The sequence below is a fragment of the Chinchilla lanigera genome, unplaced genomic scaffold (assembly GCF_000276665.1).
Source record: "Chinchilla lanigera isolate Chin_1 unplaced genomic scaffold, ChiLan1.0 scaffold00011, whole genome shotgun sequence".
NCBI classification, from domain to species: domain Eukaryota; kingdom Metazoa; phylum Chordata; class Mammalia; order Rodentia; family Chinchillidae; genus Chinchilla; species Chinchilla lanigera.
The window spans coordinates 23978775-23984332 of NW_004955412.1; the positions used below are offsets into that span (position 1 = coordinate 23978775).

At 45.6% G+C, this 5558-nt stretch overlaps 1 protein-coding gene across 1 annotated transcript in view; it reads right to left on the reverse strand.

Annotated features, from left to right (window-relative positions):
• Clmp (CXADR-like membrane protein) overlaps window positions 1-5558 on the reverse strand; it is a gene marked incomplete in the record, with an annotated part of 108601 nt that overhangs the window by 102772 nt on the left and 271 nt on the right.

Below are 5558 nucleotides of genomic sequence, written 5' to 3' on the forward strand. Positions count from 1 at the left end.
AACCAAAAAAAAAAAAAAAAAAAAAAAAAGCAAAAAAAACAAAAAACAAAAAAAAACCTTGGTGGTGTCTGACAGGTGTGATAAGGCCCAGGAAAGAGTCAGGACTGTTTTTTGCTAGTAATGGATGAGGCTCAGTTGAAGCCATAAAACAAAATGAGGACAATACAGAATATGTTAGGCTTGAATATGTCACTGGTGTCCTGCCTGTGGGGAACTCATGTAGTTTGCGGCCTGGATGCTACAGGCTGTCTGTCGGCAGCTGCATGCAGCTGCTCAGTGACAAGACTGATGTCTGCGAGGCCAGGCTCAGAAGATGTGGGAAGAGGAATATCCCCCACCTCCCCACCCACTACACACAGAGAAGCATGTCACACAAATTCCAAACGTTGTTGTGTAGCCTCTTGCATCTTACATAATGATACTGTTCCCAGGAGGTGGGGGTGGGGTATGGACAACTGTAGCCTGAACCAAGGCTAGATCTAAAATGGCCCCAAAGCCCCAGGTGTTTCAAGGGTGATCGCATTATGGGGAGCAGAGCAGCTGAATAACTATTAGGAGGCTGGGGCTGTTCAGAGGAGGTGGATCACTGGGGTCCTGGCCTGGAAGTGTGAATCTCCCGCCCTGGCTCCTCCCTCCGCCCTGTGCTACCCATCTGCCACTCGACCCTGCCTTAGAGCCAGCCGGCTATGAGCTGAAACTGCTACAGGCTGTGAGCCAAAGTCAACCTCTTCTCCCATGGGGCTGGGGATTTAGCTCAGCGGCACAGTGCCTGCCTGGCAAGCGCAAGGTCGTGAGTTCGATTCCTGGTACTGGAAAAAAAACAAACAAACAAAAAAAAACAACCTCTCCTCCTTTAACTTGTGTCAGGTACTGTGCCTGAGTGACGAGAAACATGACTAAGACACAGGGCTCAAGTCAGGAGGTCAGCACGGAGCCCTCCAGGCACCATCACCAGAGTCAGCCTGAGCAAATGATGACCGTCCCTGAGTCTCAGTTATTTCCCTAAAAGAATAAAGATACTAGTGCCTCGTAAACTCTTAAACTCTTTATGAATGTGAGAGAAACACGATTGGGAGTGTAAACTGGAGGCACTGGTAAAACATCATTGGAATCCATCGCTCTTTTCTTTTTTTGTTTGTCTTTTTGAGACAGTCTCGCTGTGCAGTTCAGGCTGGCCTTGACTCACTTTGGTTTTTTTTGTTTTGTTTTTGCTTTTTTTTTTTGGTCTTTTTGAGACAGGGTCTCACTATGCAGTTCAGGCTGGCCTTGAGCTTGCCTTATAGCCCAGGCTGGCCTCGAGCTCACAATGATCCTCCTGCCTCAGCCTCCGGAGTGCTGGGATTACAGGTGTGCACCATCATGCCCGGCTCCATCACCTTTTCTGTACTTTGTTTTGTTCAGCTGCAGTAGAGAGGCAATCAGCCCATGGTGTGGACACATGAGAGACACAGCTGGACACACAGAGGAAAGAGGACCTGGGCCCAGGACTCGAGGTAAGCTTCTCTGACTTCCCAGAGGATGCACCCAGTCCAAAAGAGGTTGGCTAGACACTGCTCCCTGGCTCACCAGCCCTGTTCCCATTACCCATTCTTGCTCATGTCCACCAAAGAGGCTGAAGTGACACAGTTCTTGGCAGTGAGTCACACACAAGAGACATCTACTGGGTGCTTTTGGTGAGCATTTGCTTTATACTTTGTGCAAACTAGAAACGGATTTTGCCTCTTAAGGGGCATCCAGTTGGGACAGGGATATACTATTCTCTTACATGACCAAAACCTAACATTTCATTTTCTTTGTCTTTTTTTTGAGACAAGCTCTCACTATGCAGTTCAGGTTGGCCTTGAGCTCACTTTGTAGCTCAGGCTGACCTCAGACTCACAACAATCCTCCTGTTTCAGCCTCCTGAGAGCTAGGATTATAGGCATGAGCAAAACCTAAGATTTTGAACATGGTCTTTGCTCTAAAAGAGGCACAGGTGTAGTGCCATGGAATTTAAAAGAAGGAACACCTTCTTCCTGTTAAGGGTCAGGGACTGCTTCCAGAAAAAGGGGTGTTTGAAGCCGGGTGTGGTGGCTCACACCTGTGATCCCAGCACTTGGGAGGCTGAGGAAGAGGATCATTTCATTTGAGACCAGCCTGGGCTACAAAGTGAGCTCGAGGCCAGCCTGAACTGCATAGCAAGACCCTGTCTCAAAAAGGCAAAAAAAAAAAAAAAAAAAAAAAAAAGGGAGGCCTTTTGATATGAGAAGGACTTGAACTCCAGACATGGAGATGATTCAGATGCAGTTGCCAGCAGTCCTAAACCTCCTCACTACCCCAAACCACATGATAGGAATCTAATCGCTCTTGCCACATGATACATTTATAATGAGATTACATCTCCTGAAGTCTTTTAAGGATCCACTCTAACTTGTCTCCGTGAAGTGCGGCGGGTGGCCCGGCCACATCATCCTTTTTGCCATTCTCCAGCTGCACCTTCACCCACGCAGACTCCCTCCCTCCGCTGTCCGTGCTCTCTAGTCCCAGGCGGGGGCGGTGTTTTTCTAAGGAGCACCTGTGTAATGAACTCATGTTTGTTATGGAGATAGGAAATTTCTCTGAGCAGAATCTGCACTTTGCATTCCTTACCCCTAGGAGCAGGTCACGAGCCAGCTCACATCATTCGGGAATTTGGTGGCCGCTGGAATGCCTGTGCAGGTTTCTGGCTGAGCTTAGGGTTGGCATGTTGAGTGGAAACTAAGTAATGGTTTCGTTAGGACCATTCTCTGATCCCTCCGATTAAATCAATCTGGGCAACTGTGTACTTCAAAATCACCCTTCTATGTCGCCAACAGGATGGCAAAGATGTATAAAAATATATACAGAAAATGTAACAGGTTTTGGTGAAACTGAGAACCCTGTGGACTATAGATAGGAAAGTACAATGGTACAGCCACAATAGAAAACAAGACGGCAGTTTCTAAAAAAAAAATTAAAAATGCAAGTACCTTTTGATCCAGGAGTTCTACTTCTGGGTACCTACTCAAAAGTATTGAAAACAGGGTCTTGAAGAGATATTTGTGTATCAATGTCCATAACAATGTCATTCACGGGCTGGGGATTTAGCTCAGCGGCAAAAGCGCCTGCCTGGCAAGCGCAAGGTCGTGAGTTCGGTTCCTGGTACCAGAGAAAAAGCCAAAAAAAAAAAAAACCAAAAAAAAACAACTATCATTCACGATAGCCAAAGAGCAGGAGAAACTCAGGTGTGTCCACCAACGAGTAAATGGATAAACAAGATGTCCATATTCATACAGTGGGATATTGTTTAGCATTAAAAAGAAAAGGAATTCTGACATATGCTATAACATGAGTGAACTTTGAGTAAGTGATGTAACGAAAGCTTTATAAAAGGACAAATACTGTGTGATCCCACTTACATGAAGTACACAGAGAAATCAGCTAATAGAGACAAAAGTACAGTGGTGGCTTCTGAAGACTAAGAGGAGGGGTTTGGGAGACGTACTTAACGGGTATAGAGTTTCAGTTTGGGAAGATGAAAAACTTTTGGAGGTGGGTGGTGGCGATGGTTGCACAATTTGAATACATTTAATCCACTGAACTGTACACTTAAAATTGGATAAGCTGGGCACAATTTGAATACATTTAATCCACTGAACTGTACACTTAAAATTGGATAAGCTGGTGTGATTCAGTGGTGGGGCTTAGAATCTGTGGGGCCTTTGGGTTCGATCCTGAGCAGCACACACACGCACACACACACACACACACACACACACACACACACGTGCACACACACACATACACACAAAGGCTGAAATGGTAAATTTTATACTATGTGTATTTTGCAGTAAAATCATCCCCCTACAGTGCCATTTTCTTAAAAAGAAATTGTTGAACTGCAAAGATCAGTTGTAGTCTGTTTTACATTTTTGAAGATCACTATGATAGAATTAAAAGAGCAAGACTTTGAGTCAGAAAGCCCAGGGTCAAGTCTCAGTTCTGCTCTTTATTAGCTGTTCTTGTTCTTGATGTGGTTTTCTTTCGTTTGTTTTGTTTTGTTTTGTTTTTGAGGGAGTACCAGGAATCAAACTCAGGACCTCATGTTTGCCAGGCAGGCCCTGTGCCACTGAGCTAAATCCCTGGCCTGTGATGGTATTCTTACTGAACTTAGTTGGCCTTGTTAATTGGCCAAGTATTATAATATCTGCTTTGACCACCTCATCAGGCAGATGCAAAGATTCATTTAGATAATTTATGGGAATGTGCTTAGGAAACCACAGAACACTAAACAATCACAAAAGATTTTTCAAGGAGATGATGAGGTTCTCGCTGAGACCTATTTTAATATTTTCCAACTTCTCTTGCCAAGAAGTTCTCCTAGCACACCTACATTCCAACTAAGGTAGTTTCATTTAGCCTGAAAATAACCTTTCTCCTGGGATGTGCCTAGCTTCCAGGTCCCAAGCTCCTTCCATCTGGCAGGTATCACAGGGGGAGAGCAGCAGCCCTCAGCAAACGACACCAGCAAGGATTTTGGGGCCAAGGACAGCCTTCTTCTCCAGGTCCGGTTCCCGGTTTGGTTTGCAAATTCCTGGCTGTCATAACAACCCCCAAAGCAAAGAGGGACTGTTCAGTGTCGTCTTTGACTGCAGCCTGCGCCTGGAATGTGCTCAGGCTGGCCCCGGTGAAGAGTGTTTGCTGGTAACCATACCTCTCCCTCAGGACCTCAGGATGTGTGAGGCAGGCGCTGCCAGGCTCACCACCTCCAGCTGCACAGCTTCCTGCTCTCAGGGCCGCTCAGCTCCTTGGCTCCTCTGTCTCCCAGAAGCTCTGCCAGATCCCCAACAGGGAGGGAGTTTCCAGAGGAGGCCACGGGGAGATGAGTTAATTCCGCAGTGGAAGCAAACGCACGCGGCCATGCGCAGATGTGTGAGGATGGCTTGAGGAGCAAGTGGCTGACAGCATTTCCATGGCAACCTCAAGCATCCTAGCTCGGCCTCGCTGACCTATTCGAATGCTTGCAATCAGGGCTGTTTATTCCTGAGCTCCAGGGAGAAGCCTCAAAAGAGACAGAGCTAAAAGTGTTAATTGGTTTCACAATTTAAAAAGAAATGCGTACAATGGAAATGAGTAAGTGCCTCATTCATGAAGAAATGTATCTACAAGGAGGTAGCATGTCCTTTGCGTGGATGATTACAAGATTTTTACATATTTGGGAACAAGGTATAGATGGGTTTGTCCTCATTGCCAGGATTCCTGATTATGCACAGTGACTGACAAGATACGAATTGTGGGTTGAATTTCAAAATTAAAATTATATAAAAAAAATTACAATAGTTTTCAGGGAAGGGCGTATTTTCATGGTGAGTATGATGTGGCATGTGTTCTCAAAAGGCATAAAGCCGCACAGTGTTCTGGTTACTGCTTACAGGTGTGTTTCTCCTTCCTTTCTCCTCACTGCTTCCCTCCCTCTTTTCCTTCCTGCCTTATTTTCTTCCGTTTTCTCCCCCTTCCTCCCTCCTTTTTCCTTTTTTTTTTTTTTTTTTTTTTTTTTTTTT